General features: G+C 37.5%; 1 protein-coding gene across 1 annotated transcript in view; it reads right to left on the reverse strand.

Annotated features, from left to right (window-relative positions):
• Nucleotides 1–16,062, reverse strand: part of LOC136826613 (cytochrome P450 2L1-like) — a 68,576-nt gene that overhangs the window by 51,944 nt on the left and 570 nt on the right. The window lies entirely within an intron of this gene.

Below are 16,062 nucleotides of genomic sequence, written 5' to 3' on the forward strand. Positions count from 1 at the left end.
CTTCCTGAGTTTCCTTATTGCAAAAGCAATTGGAATTATCCCATCAGCAAATTCTTGCAATAGTATGCCTCCTAGTCCTTCATTCAGGCATGATTAGATCTGAATTTGACCGATGCATCTACTATAATGAAACAAAAGCAACAATTATTGGAGTTCATGTAGATGATTTTATCATTGTTGGAAATTCAGAAGATGCGATTTATTTCAAGAAAGAATTCACGAATTATTATGCCGTAAAAGATCTAGGGAGGCATCAAATATTCTTTCCTTTAAATACATAAGAGAAGATCCAACAACAATTCTGATTCACCAGAGATACTACATTCAAGGAGTGCTGACATATTGAAATCTTGCTGAATCAAAAGGGTTGTCAACTCCATTAGCACTAAATTTTAGACTAGAAGTATCACAAGATGAAAAATATAGTGCAACAGAATTCAGAGGAATCACAGGTAGCTTGTTACACCTTATAAACTGCACTAGGCCTGACACTGCTTTTGCCACCGGAGCACTTTGCCAGAAAAGTCAAGAACCTCACAAACAAGATCTGAAGAATGAAAACATCTGCTACGGTATCTCAAGAGGACTCAAGATTTAACCATTGCTACCATAAAAATAAAGAAAGACTAACACCACGGGTGGATGAAGATAATGTAAATAATCATGATAGAAGAAAATCCATTACTGGATTTGCAATAATTCTAGCAGGCGGACCAATACCATGGTAAAGCAGGAAGCAGGGAATAACTGCACTCTAAACAAATGAAGCAGACTATGTATGGCACTTTGTGAAGCAACAAGAGTAGTAGCTTATCTCAGAAAGCTGCTTTGGGAACTTGGCTTCAAGAATTTTGTCGACAAACCAACAGAAATATATGTTGACAACCAGGGTGCCATAGCCTTGGGAAATGACACTCACTGCTCTGAGAGATAAAGTGCCTTGACGCCCCAAAGCACTTTGTACTAGAGCAAATCAACCTGAGAAAAATCAACATCAAGTACGTTCCATCAAAGAAGAACTTGGCTGATCTTACCATGATCATCTGCGTAGAGAGGACCCAAGAACTATGCACTAAGTTGGGAAAATGTATGCTGTAAAAGTGCCATCGATTTAGACAATACTTGTCTCTTACACCAAATAATGGTTTTAATTGCCAAACTTGCAAGTTTCTACAGTATTTGCCAATTATTTTGCAATGCAACTTTGTAGTTTATTTATTCTATTTCTAATACTCATTGTTTGCATATTATACCCATCATTATTTACTAGTTTTCAAGTGCAGGTGTAAACTGTAAATATCTGACGTCTAATCAAATCCGTCTATCACAGCATCGTATTCTCTTTATCATCTTATTTTTGAGGACCTACATGTCATTTCATGCACTTAAATACTTGATTAGAATATTTTCTTTCTTGTAAACTGTTCATATTTGACGTTTAGGCAAATAATTTTATTACAGCATTGTATCCTCTTTATCATGTTTTTGTGTGCTTACATGTCATTTGATATACTTGAATGCTTGTAAGTACTCGACTGGAATATTTTGTATGTAATGTCAAAGCAAAATATTTTTTAAGCAACTTTTTTTCTTCTTTACTCAAGTTATAACAAAACTGTTCATCAAGGAGAGGTGTTAAAACATTAGTCTAAACATATGATTCTCAGCTTTGTCTCTTTTATAATTTGTTTAATTAATTTTAAATTTACCGCCTGGTATCAGCGAACGAGATGGGTAGGTGGTCACATACGAGAATATACACAAACTCCGCCCGAGTTGGCGAGACACTGTAGACTGTTGTTACTACAGCGGATAGTTGGTTATTAAAACGCATAAAGACGTGTGTTTTTATTACCCCGACTCAATAACGAAAGAAAGGCAGAAAGAACGTAGAAGTCGAATTAACGAAAGAATACCCCCACATAACCAAAACAAACATTAACAGTAAAATCTTAGCCGAGAAGTAATACGCTAATTTTCAGTTGAGTGGTAACACTCATTCTCAGGAGATAATCGTAAAAGGTCATTATATTGCAAGGGTCCAATAGTGAAGTCGATTTCACAAATGTTTACTTTAAGCATTAATTTAAGGAAAGGGTACTCTGACTAGAAATAAACATTCGTGTCTGTGAAGCCCTAAAGGGAAAGTAACTACAACAGTGACAACTGAAAGTAACTTTAAATATTAAATAACAAGTGGAATCAGTGTCACACAAGCTAGAAAATTCGTTTTAAGTTGTAAAGCTCTCAGTGATCTAACTAGAGTAGTATAGTGTGTCCTCAACCGTTTGTGGAGTGAGTGCCGACGAACCAGGATCCTTTTGCAACATGGCAACAACTATTAAGGACATATATGGAATTTCTTCATTCTACGAATCAGAGCGATATGATTAATGTGCTCCCACTTTGACTCAAAAACGCACTCTGTGAAATTCATAAAATGAAACACTGGTCGTGACACATTTGATGTTCATTTCCATAAAACATAATAATTGGTTAACCCACTACAACCGCCCCTACGTGATGCTCAGGTCGGATTTGGTTGCTGCTCTGCCAACATGGTGTTGCAACTCAAGGCAGATTTGGTTGCTGCTCTGCCAACATGGTGTTGCAACTCAGGGCAGATTTGGTTGCTGCTCTGCCAGCATGGTGTTGCAAGACAAGATTAATTTTATTGTGAAGGATTTGCGATTAGTAATTTTTCATGGGTAATTTGTGACATGAAATTTTGTCAAGGTCTCAAGGGGTAGCCGTTATTCTGAGATTTTAAACCCAAATGCTATACTTCATACTTGCCTTTTCAAATTTCTGAGTACTGTCGTATATGTGCCACTGACTGTATATTTATTTCTAATTTCAAGTTATATATAATATAACCTGAAATTAGAAATGAAAATTTTTTATATGAAAATAAAAATTGTACAGATATATACGTCATATGACTGCGTGGGGACACACTTCCCATTAGAAGTTTAATGTTTTTCTGAGCAAGCACAGGTTACTGTATAGCCTGAGGGAGTAGCTGTTGAACTTACTCCTCCAAATTGTAATTGAATGTCTGGGATTCGTGGACGAGACCCGGCCAAACCGCAAAAATCACTAATGTGACTGAAATCCGCAAAGAATAACTAGAGAAGAGAATGTAATATTTTTATCGGGAAGTTGACATGACTACTTATTTTTGGGAAATTTTCATTTTGTAAATGTTTTTATTAACTTTTAAAAATTTGTCGTTATTTTTACTTCAAATAATTTCATATGAATCCATCTGATTTTAAATTTTGGTACACCTTATGGGGCGCCGAGCATAAACACCAATGTAGAAAAACTAAAAATTTTAAATTTTTGTATACTATCCTGGCACTAGCCTATGTAAGAGATAGATAACTAAGTTTAATTTTCTTCAGCGCTGGCAGTTTAAATTAAAGAAAAAAGTTTAAATAAAAAAAAAAAAGTTTCAATGTCTTCGTAGAAAATGCATCCTGCCTCCATTTATGGATGACTAAAACAAATTGGAAGTTCCTGTATATGTATGTATGTGTATATATACTCGTGTATATATATATATATATATATATATATATATATATATATATATATATATATATATATGTGTGTGTGTGTGTGTGTGTGTGTGTGTGTGTGTGTGAAAGAGCAGGGTTTCCAGACTATGTAAGAGACGATATATAGAATAGGGCCCAGATTGAGGTTAACTTCGGGATATTTTTATTTAAAAATGAGTTAAACATATTAGAATGAAAAAAATATTGCATTACTTTCCGACCACACACACTAAAACACACACACATATATATATATATATATAATATATAATATATATATATATATATATATATATATATATATATATATATATATATATATATATATATATATATATTACAGGCTGGGAGGGTGACGACTGCGTACTGGTCTTGGAAGAAATAATTTTAGCCATGCAAAAAAAAAAAAAAAAAAAAAAAAACTCGTAAGCCCTTGAACTGATAGACTGCAAGATTAAGCAATACACTGCAGGTCGCCAGGTGAAAGTGAATTTCTTAACAGTAATTTATTATTTACAATCACAACATATTAGAAATTACCAAGGAAAATGGGACACTTTCACTAATTAATTGGAAATTACACTTCCTTCACCCCACTTTCTGGGTAAATTAATAAACTAATCAGACAGGCCTCTTGCTGTTATCTATGTTCAGTTATATTCACAACACCAATATGTAACTCTACAATGAATAACCTAACAACAGAAGAACTACAAATCAAAATTATATTCATTAACCGGGTGCGACTCAATTTTCGTTTTATAAGTGGGCACATATGAAATCTGTTTGGAAGCAGCTTGTTACTAAAAAGTAAACAGTTTAGTTATAAAAGCTTTGTCTTCCTGGCAAACATTAGCAGCAATTTTGAATATCTACAAAATTTTCACCACAATTCCATTCAGTTACTATTTAAGAAGAATATTGTTCCAATATGAGATGTGATATTTCCCAATTTTATATTACTATATTATTATTCGTAGCCAGAAGAGGAGCATTAATAATATTAACACTGCACTCTTTCCAAAGTGTAGTTAACTATTCGGGAATGATATATCTAGGATGAAATATCAGAAAACCTGGACAACCCGTGATGTATAAAAGATATGTATGAAATGGTACTACATAAAAATGCAAATTTTTTTTATAAAACCTCAGATGCCTAAATAACTTTCACAATTTTACACCTTTGAAATAGATTACTCCTTTCTATGTTTATATTTATACCGGAAATTCACTTGAATTAATATGTGTCATTATTAATATAACGGAAATCATAGTAGTATGAAATCGGTGATAAGAATACCAACAAACAAGTCGTCTTAGGTCTCATGAATTTTGGTCGATTTACCTGTGATACTTTGATGGGAAAACGTTTGGTAACCTCGATTTTATTTTTTTCCCTTTTTTTCAGTCTATTTTCAACTTAGGAAGCAATTTAGCTATTAAAGAAAATGGTTCTCTTCCTCATAGAAAATGTATTCTATCTAGCAATGGGTAACTGTGACAAGAGGAACGTTCGTATAAAGAAATTATTAAAACATAAATCATTTTATCATTATCTGATCAAGGAACCATTGCAGACCGCGGACATAAGTATGGTTTCTGCTAAAGAATGCCAGACTTTCAGAAACTTAATACAATCTCCCGAAAGCCTCCCTGGGGCACAGAGGCCAGGCCTGGCCGGGAGGGATTCCGCTCACCCTGTTCTAAACAGATTTTTGATACACCGAAGTCTAGAATAGTTTATAAACCTCATCAGTAGCCTGTACTTTGATCACACCAAACCATGCACTTTGCCTGGAAACGAAAATCTAACCGTATTCTTTGGTAGATATTGTTGTGGATCGTACAGTGTCCATCTAGTTGGGAAAATATTAGATGTTATAACATATCTGGTTAGAAGGTTGAAGCGGACCCATCTAATTGAGTACCTACTGTAATTTGACCAACACCATATTATAAGGACTTTGGAAATATCTCACTATCCACTGCTGCCAAATTTAGCTTCAACTGGCATCCAAGTTTATCTCCTCAATAGGGAATTTATTTTAGTTTTCTGAGATGATATTCTCAATCAGTAATGCAGCAGCAACCTTGTACATCCTGTGTCTGGGAAGTATCAAAGGGCACTTATCTCACTGACTTTTTACTCAAGCACAACTGATGATGTGGCATGTGGACCCCAGGGACCAAATAAAACGGACCAATTCAGCCAGGAGTGGCAGATGAGATCCAGACTGCATCCAGATCAGATTGCAATTTTGCAGCTGATCCCATCCCTCTACAGTAAGCTGTGAAGGAAGATTTTGTTTATCTGAAAATTATCAAGTATCTGATATTTGTACAAAACAATTTCAGCGTTTTCTAACGTTATCTACTGTGAAAACCACAACAAAGAAGCAAACGGCAACTCTCTTCTTATCTGACTCTCACGAGGACAACACCACCAACTGGGAGAACCTTTTCTCTGACGATTAAACCAACAACATAAACCTGGAAAACAATCAAGAACATCAAGAAGACATGCCTGAAAACCAAGAAACATTCAAGAAAATCAAGATCATCAAGAAAATCATCAATAGAATCATGATGAGGAACCAAGTTTTAGGAGGTCCCAAAGGACGAAGAAACCAAAGAGGTGCCAATGTTGCAAGGTCAAGACAGATTTCCAGCATTTGTCAAAAGATCCACTGACTGTCAAAGAAGCACTCAACTGTCCCGACAAAGATAAGTGGGAAGCTGCCATGGGCACATGGAAAACTGTACCAAGACCAACAGAGCACAGAGTGATTCACTCTAAGTGGGTATTCAGAAGAAAATATAACGAGCTCGGTGAGGTGATGGTACACAATGCAAGATGTGGCCAGGGGGTTCTGCCTAACATCTGGTATGGACTTTCTTGAGACTTATGCCCGATTAGTGAGAAAATCAAGCATTAGACTGCTAACGAGCTTAGGTGCTGAAAATTCATGGTCTGTTGAACAGCTTGATGTACATTCAACCTACCTCGATAATGAACTCAAGGAAATCACATTTATGGAACAACCAAAGGGACGTAAAAGTTGCAAACAGAAAACATTTTGTTTGTGGCATAAAGTATCTATGGCTTGCCTGAAGTGGTAGAAATTGGAACGAAGAACTGAATGAGAAGCTGACAAAAATGGGCATGATCAGATCTGAATTTGACCGATGCATCTACTGTTATGAAGCAAAAACAACAATTACTGGAGTTCATGTAGATGATTTTATCATTGTTGGAAACGTAGATGATGTGAGCTATTTCAAGAAAGAATTCAAGAATTATTATGCCGTAACAGATCTAGGAGAGGCATCAAATATTCTTTCCTTTAAACACATCAGAGAAACCCATCAGCGATTCCGATTCACCTGAGATAATGCATTCAAAAAGTGCTGACAAATCAAAATCTCACTGAATCAAAAGGGTTGTCAACTCCATTAGCCCTAAATTTTAGACAAGAGGTCCCAGAAAATGAAAAATATAGTGCAACAGAATACAGAGGAATCATAGGTAGCTTGCTATACCTAGTAACTTGCACTAGGCCTGACACTGCTTTTGCCACTGGAGCACTGTGCCAGAAAAATCAGGAACCTCACAAACAAGATCTGAAGAATGCAAAACATCTGCAACGATATCTCAAGAAGACTCAAGATTTAGCCGTTTGCTACCAGAAAAATCAGGAACATCTAAAAGCATCGCTGGATGCAGACCAGCAACAAGAGTAGTAGTTTATTTCAGAAAGCTGTTCCCGGATTCAGGAATTTTGTCGACAAACCAACAGAAGTAAATGTTGACAATCAGTGTGCCATGGCCTTAGCAAATGACGCTCACTGCTCTAAGAGATAAAAGTACATTGACACCGAAAAGCACTTTGTACTAGAGCAAATCAACCTGAGAAAAATCAACATAATGTATGTTCCATCAAAGAAGAATTTGGCTGATCTCCTTACCAAGATCATCTGCGCAGAGAGGACCCCAAGAACTAATCACTAAGTGCCACTGATTTAGAAAATACCTTACTTTTCACTTACACCAAATAATGGTTTTATTATGGTCAAATTTGCAAGTCCATGTTCGCCAAATATTTTGCAATGTTAATTTGCAGTTTACTAATTCTATTACTGATTTCACTGTTTGCATATTAGCCTATACCCGTCATTATTTACTAGTAATATTTACTAGTTTTAAGTCCAGCTATGAACTGTCAATCTCTGACGTCTACATAATCAAATCCTTTATCACATTATTTTTGTGTGCTTACACGTCATTTCATGTACTTGAATGTTTGTATGCATTTTTTATTTTTTTTCTTTCAAAATAATTTTTATTTCTTTACTCAAGTTATAACAAAACTTCATCAAAGAGAGGTGTTAATATTAGTCTAAACGTATGCTTCTCAGTTTCGTCTCTTTTACACTTTGGTTAATATTTAAATTTACTGCTGGCATCAGCGAACGCTGGGTAGGTTGTCGCATAGCAAATTGTCAACAAACCCCGCCCGAGTTGGCAAGACTGTAGTTAGCTGGACCATAAATTGCATAAAGGATAAACATGTGTTTTATTACTCCGACTCACGATGCAACGTAAGATAGAATGTTAAAATAAAAAGTCGAAGTGATGAAAGAAATCACACTAACACCTGACCGCTTTAAGAAGACGCTGCAACCGAGTTATATCCCAGTACAGTAGGCTAATTGCTTTTGTCACATTTTGTGACATTTGCGTGGAGCATTTTCAAAATGAACCATCCTAAAGATCTACTCTAGTCTTGCACTCTGGAGGGATTCAATCAAGTTTAACGTTACTATATCAACCATGTCATGATGCAACCAAAATCACTAGTAAACACTGTAACTCTACCCATTAGTTTCTGAACCACCATTACATTGCTTACCAGTGGTTTTCTCGAGTCGCACCTTGACACTTGCCAAACCTATTATGCTTTATTACTTTGTGACTTTCACTTGTTCACTCATGAGCCATACACTGATTATCAGCTGCTCCACCTGTATTTTGAGCACATTTTACCACTTGTGTTAGTTTGTACGCTGTTTTTTTTTTAGAAGTAATACCCAAAAAACCCTTGTTTCCCACTGTGATCTCCCATAACTTTGGGATATTGGGCCACAGCATATTAATTTACAAAATACCCTAGTTGGAATCTTTATATAAATACTAGCTGACCAACCCGGTGCTGCCCGGGAAAACTATGAATGACAGTCTATGTGTAGGGGTAGGGAAAGGGGAAAGGGGAGGGGGAGGAAGGAGGGAAGGGGAGGGAGAAGGAAGAAGGGGAGGGGTTTATGTTCCTTTTACCTTGGTATTACTGTGCTGCCTGTCCCTTTTATCCAGGTATTACTGTAATGACTGTCCCTTTTATCCAGGTATTACTGTGATGACTGTCCCTTTTACCCAGGTATTACTGTGATGACTGTCCCTTTTATCCAGGTATTACTGTAATGACTGTCCCTTTTATCCAGGTATTACTATGGTGACTTTCTCTTTTATCCAGATATTACTGCGGTGATTGTCCCTTCTATCCAATTATTACTGCGCTGTCCCCTTTATCCCGGTATTACTGTGGTGACTGTCCCTTTTATCCAGGTATTACAGTGGTGATTGCCCCTTTTATCCAGATGATATTGTGTTGACTGAAACTGTGTTGACTGAAAAGCATTTTCAATAATATATTTCTATGGTCTCAAGTACATGTAATGAGGTATGATAAACCCGTTAAGTTTATTTACCACAGAGTTACAAAGGGAAGGGGTGAGGGGGAAGGGGTAAGGGGATGGGGAAAGGGAAGGAGGTACACATTTGAAACCTACCCTATTACCCAAGTTGGGTCAAATGATGGCTCCTTGCCAAATTTTTTCTAGATCAGTCAAGTGGTTACCACATTAAGTTACAAAGGGAAGGGGGGGATAGGGAAGGGGAAGCGTGTACGAGTTTGAAACCTACCCTATTGTCTAAGTTGGGTCAAATGATGACCACATGCCAAATTTTGTCTAGACTGGTCAAGCGTTTACCATATAAGTTACAAAAGGAAGGAGGAACTGGGAAGGGGGGGGGGGGAAGGGGAAGGGAAGGGAAGAGGGTACAGGTTTGAAGCCTACCCTATTATGTAAGGTGCGTCAAGTGATGGCTGCGTGCCAAATTTTGTCTAGATTGGTCAATCATTTACCACATAACCACTTGACCGATCTAGACAAAATTTGGCATGTGGCCATCATTTGACCCAATTTAGATAATAATTTACAAAGGGACGGGGAAAGGGAATGGGGATGGGGATGGGGGAGGGGGATGGGGAATGGGGCATAGGTTTGAAACCTACCCTATTACCTAAGTTGGGTCAAATGATGGCCACATGCCAAATTTTGCTTAGATCGATCAAGCAGTTACCACATTAAGTTACAAAGCGAAAAGGGAAGAGGGAAGGGGGATGGGGGATGGGGAAGGGGGTACAGATTTGAAACCTACCCTATTACCTACGTTGAGTCACATGATGGCCACATTCCAAATTTTGTCTAGATCGGTCAAGCGGTACGGATTTCTACTGTATACAGCACAATGTTACATATATACACACATAACATAAATACATAAATAGTTACATACATACATTCTACTGTATATAGCACAAAGTTACATATATACATACATAACATAAATACATACATAGTTACATACATACATACAAACATACAAATATTCACTTTTATAAATAAGATTACTCAACAGATTTTCAGGTGAGACACAAATGCAAAATAAAACTGAGAATAAGTGAAAAATAGAAACACTAATTCTACTCCGGATATTCGAACCGCTGAGCACCATCTCCTGATTGAACAATTTAAATTTATCTTAACTAACAAAAGTTACTCATCCATAGCATTACCTCAGCAAATTTTTAATTTCTAACAATTGCCACGATGACACCATTATGGGATAAACGTAAGATAGACTACTTTAGCAATACCGCTAAGTTTCACGTTTGTTAAAGACAATTATAACAAGTTCTAAAATTCCTGTACAAGCATAAAGTAGTATTGGCTGAATTTATCTGTACCACAAGCGAGAGTCCCAGTGGATTAAGACCCGGAAAAAAGTCACTGGAGGAACCACCTTTCCTACTGTACTACAATGTCAAAACAATCAGTGTCACTCGTGTACTGTATTTTTCATTTCATGGTAAACTTCACTGATCATTCCCATAACCCTGCTTGGAAGACCATGTTGTTTGTCAGCCAATGGCGCCATAAAAATAGAGATTACCAAACAATAGTCAAACCTGGGCATCTATACTCAAAACAGAAATTCTGGAGGGATGTAAGAGTGGGTTAACCATCCAATTTTCAGGGGAAACTAATACTATAGCTTCCTGGCTATCCATTCATTCACTAGCTAACTGAGGATTACCTGCTCCATAGGTTCTTTTTTTCATTGGCTGAAACTATCCATGACCCCCTTCCCCAAAGAGATCACAGATGTCCTCCAACAGAGGAGGGACAGGAGGAAGGTTTTGATGAGGAAAAAGAATAAACTGACCTTACAGTAAGAGTAATCCTATGGTATATGTAGCCATATGTACTGCATTGTACAGTATTGGATTCAGCAATATTCAGTACCCTAAGCTAGGGTAGGATAACTGCCAAGCAGGTAGGGCATTGGACTCAAAATTTGGGATGTGATTTGATAAACAGCTGCATGCTATGCTAGGTTCAGTTAGGGAAGGCTGGTTAGGTTTGGATGAATCCCCTTCCCAGTGAAGGTTAAAGGGGGACGTCAATTGAGGATGAAGCCCCTAATCAGGCAGAGCCTGGAATGCAAAAGTCTAGTCATCTGGCAGGAATGCAAGCTATAGTTTATATTGTTTTTTTATATGAATTGAACGAATTTCATCTTGGTTTAGTACATTTGAAATAGTTTGCATTATAAAGTTTCCATCATGCCATTCTGTAAAACCAATCTGGGCAAGGTTAGGCCAGATTCAGGTAAAGGTGTGGGTTGCAAATCTTGTGCAATATGTTGAAAACTGATGAAAAAAGGGTCCCTTGTAATCTTACTAAGTTTTTATTTATGCTCTGAAAGTCACGTGAATGGGGCTCCCGATTGGATTTTCCTTATTCTTCTGTACTGTGGGTATGGAGGGCTAACGTATTTGGAAACTCTTCTTAATTTCAACAGGAAATGTGGGTAAGTGAACAATGCTGAAACCTGATTGGTCTTTTGTTCTAAATTCACAATTAAGTGGGATTTTGGAATTCAGGTGTTCGGTTTTATAAAACCAACTTTCTTCGCCATGGCTCCTAAGTGCAGATGTGTAACGCTTGTTCCTTGTATCCTAGGTTAAATTAGGTTAGGTTGGAACTCTATCTTGTAAATTTTTACTTTTATTCATAATTGCATTCTGTGTTGAAAATATGACTTTCCTATTTTCAATGTGAATTTTAATGTTTCTAGGTTCATTTTATTAAAAAATTAGTTTAGAGTTACTAAAAACATCCACCCTCCTTTGTGTCCTACAATTATGTCTGGCCACACAGGGGAAAAGGTTCTGGGTGGGGGAAAACAAATCGGGTGAAATACAAGGATTTCTTTATCCAGCTGTTCTGGACCCATACTTAATCTAACCTAAGGAACAGTGAATTATAAGAAATAGGGGTGTGACATTAACCTGACCTAACATAGTGTGTCTTTACTCAGCCGCTGGGGGCTTTGGCCCCCATGGACCACCACCTAACCTAACCTAGGGCAGTAGGTCCTTACCAGGTCAGGAGGGCTTCATTGCCCTGGGTTCCCCCTCCACCTAACCTAACCTAGGTTTGTAAATTAAGAAAAATTGGGTTACAACCTGACCTAACCTAGGGTACTGAATTCTTACCTGGCCTAGCCGAACCTATGGCATTGTAAACCAAAATAAATTGGGTTGCAGCCTAACATATCCTAAACTTGGCCACTGGGTTCCCCCACATCACCTAGGTCACCAAACCCTTACTAACTCTGTTTGTGATGTTACTTTCAAAAAACCTTTGATAAGCCTTACCTTTATCACAATCAAAAATTGTAGCAGTATCATGAAGATGTGAAAGTAAATTCTTGTATTGTTAAAATAAATCCTTGTAATGTATTCTAAAATACATCCTCGTTATTTTACTTTTGTATTTTCTCCCACCAAAAAAAATCCTGGTTTCCTACTGTGGTCCCCCATAATTCTAGGGTTTCACCATCTTTCCATTAGTACTAACAAGTGAATGAAAAATACTAGGAAAAAACTTCAGATCTGCCAAATAATACAGTATACTGTAGGCCTAATGGTACCAATGGAACCATGACTAAGCATGAAGCCATATTTTCTCAAGCAATGCCTAAATTCCAAAATTCCACTTAGGCCTAACTGATGGTGCTTACAATAAATGAAACAATCTAGTTTCAGCACTGTTCATGTACCCACATTTCCCTTTGAAAATAACAAAAGACATTCCAAAGACACTGCCATCCTTAACAACAATGCACTGGGAGAAAAAAATTATGACCATAAAAACTTAAACTGCTTATAAAAAGTCAAAATAGGTAAATAACATTCATCGGTTAATACCTCAGTAACAATAAATCAGTAACAGACTGCAATATGATTTTCATGGATCTTTCCTAGATAATGACCCCCGAGCCTTGTTGGGGGTCGGTATCTAGGAAAGATCTGTGGGGATCTTTCCTAGATAGTGACCCCCAAGTAGTCCAATCTCAGATAATGACCCACAAAGAAATATCAGTCCTAGATAATGAACCCCGAGCCTTGTTGGGAGTCAATATCTAGGAAAGATCAGATTTTCATATTAAGAATATTAAGGAGACTTATGAACACAATATAAAAACTCCCATATCCAGTACTGGTATTGAAGTTAAATATTACCCCTATTACTGTATTTATTATTTTTTACAGTGCTTTGGATTTGGTTGGGTGGTGGGGTCTGCATGGTGAGGATCAAGCGACCTTGGTTAGGTTAGGTCAGGTAACAATACAAGTTCTCATAATTTACAGTGCACTGCGTTACATAATTTATTCCCACTGTGGTCCTCGAATTGTAGGCTATAAGGAGAGGAGTCTATATCTCCAAAACTAGCCTACTCACTTAGTTCGAAATGAACCTTGGAAACCTTAGAAGCATAGGCCTAAATTAAAACAGGTCAAATTTTAATTTTAAAATTACCACATTTTGGACTTGAAATGGTAATAAATTTCCTGTTTTAGGCTAATGTTTGCTTGAATGTTTCTGACAGGAATGAATGAAAAAAAAAACCCGTAAATATCCCTGTAACAATAACTTTGCCGTAGACTTGAGCACGAGCATTGTACTAAAATGTTAATGGGAGACTTAAGATCACAGCATAAAAACTCCAATATCAAATAATGGTTTAAAGTGAAATAATACCCTTAAACATACAAATATCATATTGTCACCTCCGCAATGAGTAGAACTATAGAACAGCTCCGCATGGGATATTACCTTGGAAACTGACTTTTCTATAGCATTTTGGTTGCTTATCAAGATTTGCCATTACTGTATGCTGACCATCCCGGAATGCTATCGCACATGCGCGTGTTATAGGGGAACTTTTGGTAAAAAGTAGAGTTTTCTTCATTTGGGGGTCCAGAGGGGCGAGCCCCTGGCTAAGTAACACGGCCTACTGGGTTAGGTTAGGTTACATTAGGGTACGTAAGGTTAGTATACTCCCTTTTTTAATAGGTTTCCTTAGCCAATCCCTTCTTGAACATATATGCGTGGAACCATTCCATGACAACAACATGATAGTCTGGTCTTTCTCCCAGCGATTTCCACCACCCAAAACCCCACGTTCTGAAACGGTTCCCAACCATGTTGGATAGAGATATGAGGTTAATAATAACTGACTGACAATAAACACCACCATCTCCCTCACCAGCACCAGTAAGTATAGGAAAAATTAATTTCCAAGGTAATAGTCCATGCAGAGCTGTTCTACAGTTTTACCCCACACTGCAATTTGGTTTAAAATAAACTTGGTAAAACTCTGCTTTAGTAGTGTGGCCTGATTGCCTCCAGTCACTGACCGGGACACATTTTCCCAAGATATAACCAAGTACTGGGACCTTTCCCTGAAAAAAGCAGGATGCCATATCTTAAAAACCAACCATTGAATTTTCTTATAAATAATCTCATTATGTTTCCCACACCCAAATTACTAGAGAGCTAATAATCTAACCTAATCTAACCTGACCTAACCTAACCTAACCTAGGGGCATGGCAAAACACCGGGCCAGTGCAATACTAGCATACATCTGAGGAATTTGTGACCGGGACAGGTTACGGCCTTTTTCACCCCCCTGGTCAGGTCAGGGCACATTGGCCTAAGTTAGGTTAGGTAGGTAAGATCTGGTTAGGTCAGGACCTGGCATTATAGGAAAGGTTATGTCTATTTATGTATGAGGAACCTGTCCCGGTCGATGCCTGGTGGGAATCAGGGTATTTCTAAGTATTAGCTCTGCTTGGACTGTATGGAACTGTTCCGCAAATATGAGAGACATTAGGGAGCCATATGTTCAAGAAGGGACTGGCTAAGGAAGTCTTTTATAAAAGGAACCATACTAAACTAATGTACCCTAACCTAACCTAACCCAGTAGGCCGTGTTACTTAGCCGGGGGGTCTCCAACCCTTAGACCCCCTGGTGAAGGAAAGTCCACTTTTTACCATAAGTTCCCCTATAACACTGAACAAGCTCAGTGACAAAAATATAATAAGTTCTGAGGTTAATTACAGTCGACAAAAAATAATGGTAAATTCTTGATAAGCAACCAAAATACTAGTGGAAGAGTCAATTTCTAAGGTAATACCCCATGCGGAGCTAAAACTTAGTTCCACCGGAATGAGGCTGTACAACTAGGCTAAAGTAAAGTTTGGTAGAACTAAGTATTAGCTCTGAGTTTGGGTAGGCTATTACCTTGGAAACTGACTTTTTCTCCAGTATTTTGGTTGCTTATCAAGATTTTACCGTTACTTTTTGTCGCTCTACTGTAATTAACCTCAGAATTTATTATATTTTTGCCATGATGCTTGCAAAGTGTTATAAGAGAACTTTTGGTAAAAAGTGGAGCTTCCTTCAGTGAGGGGTCTGGGGGGGCAGAGCCAACCAGCAAAGTAACACAGGATACTAGGTTAGGTTAGGTTAGGTTAGAGTATGTTAAGTTAGCATGGTTCCTTTTATAATAGATTTCCTTAGACAATCCCTTCTTGAACATATAACTCCCTAACATCCCTCGTATTCGCGGAACCGTTCCATACAATCTGTACGGAGCTAATACTAGAAATACCTTTAGTTTTAGCATAAAGGTACTTTACCTACGTTTCCTCCTTAAAATGCAGAATCCAGTGTAATTTTTCAGAAGACTCAGCCAAGCATTTCGAAAGATGCCAGCTACCCATTTTAGCATGAAAGACCCA

Source organism: Macrobrachium rosenbergii, chromosome 3, assembly GCF_040412425.1.
Source record: "Macrobrachium rosenbergii isolate ZJJX-2024 chromosome 3, ASM4041242v1, whole genome shotgun sequence".
Classification (NCBI taxonomy): Eukaryota; Metazoa; Arthropoda; class Malacostraca; order Decapoda; family Palaemonidae; genus Macrobrachium; species Macrobrachium rosenbergii.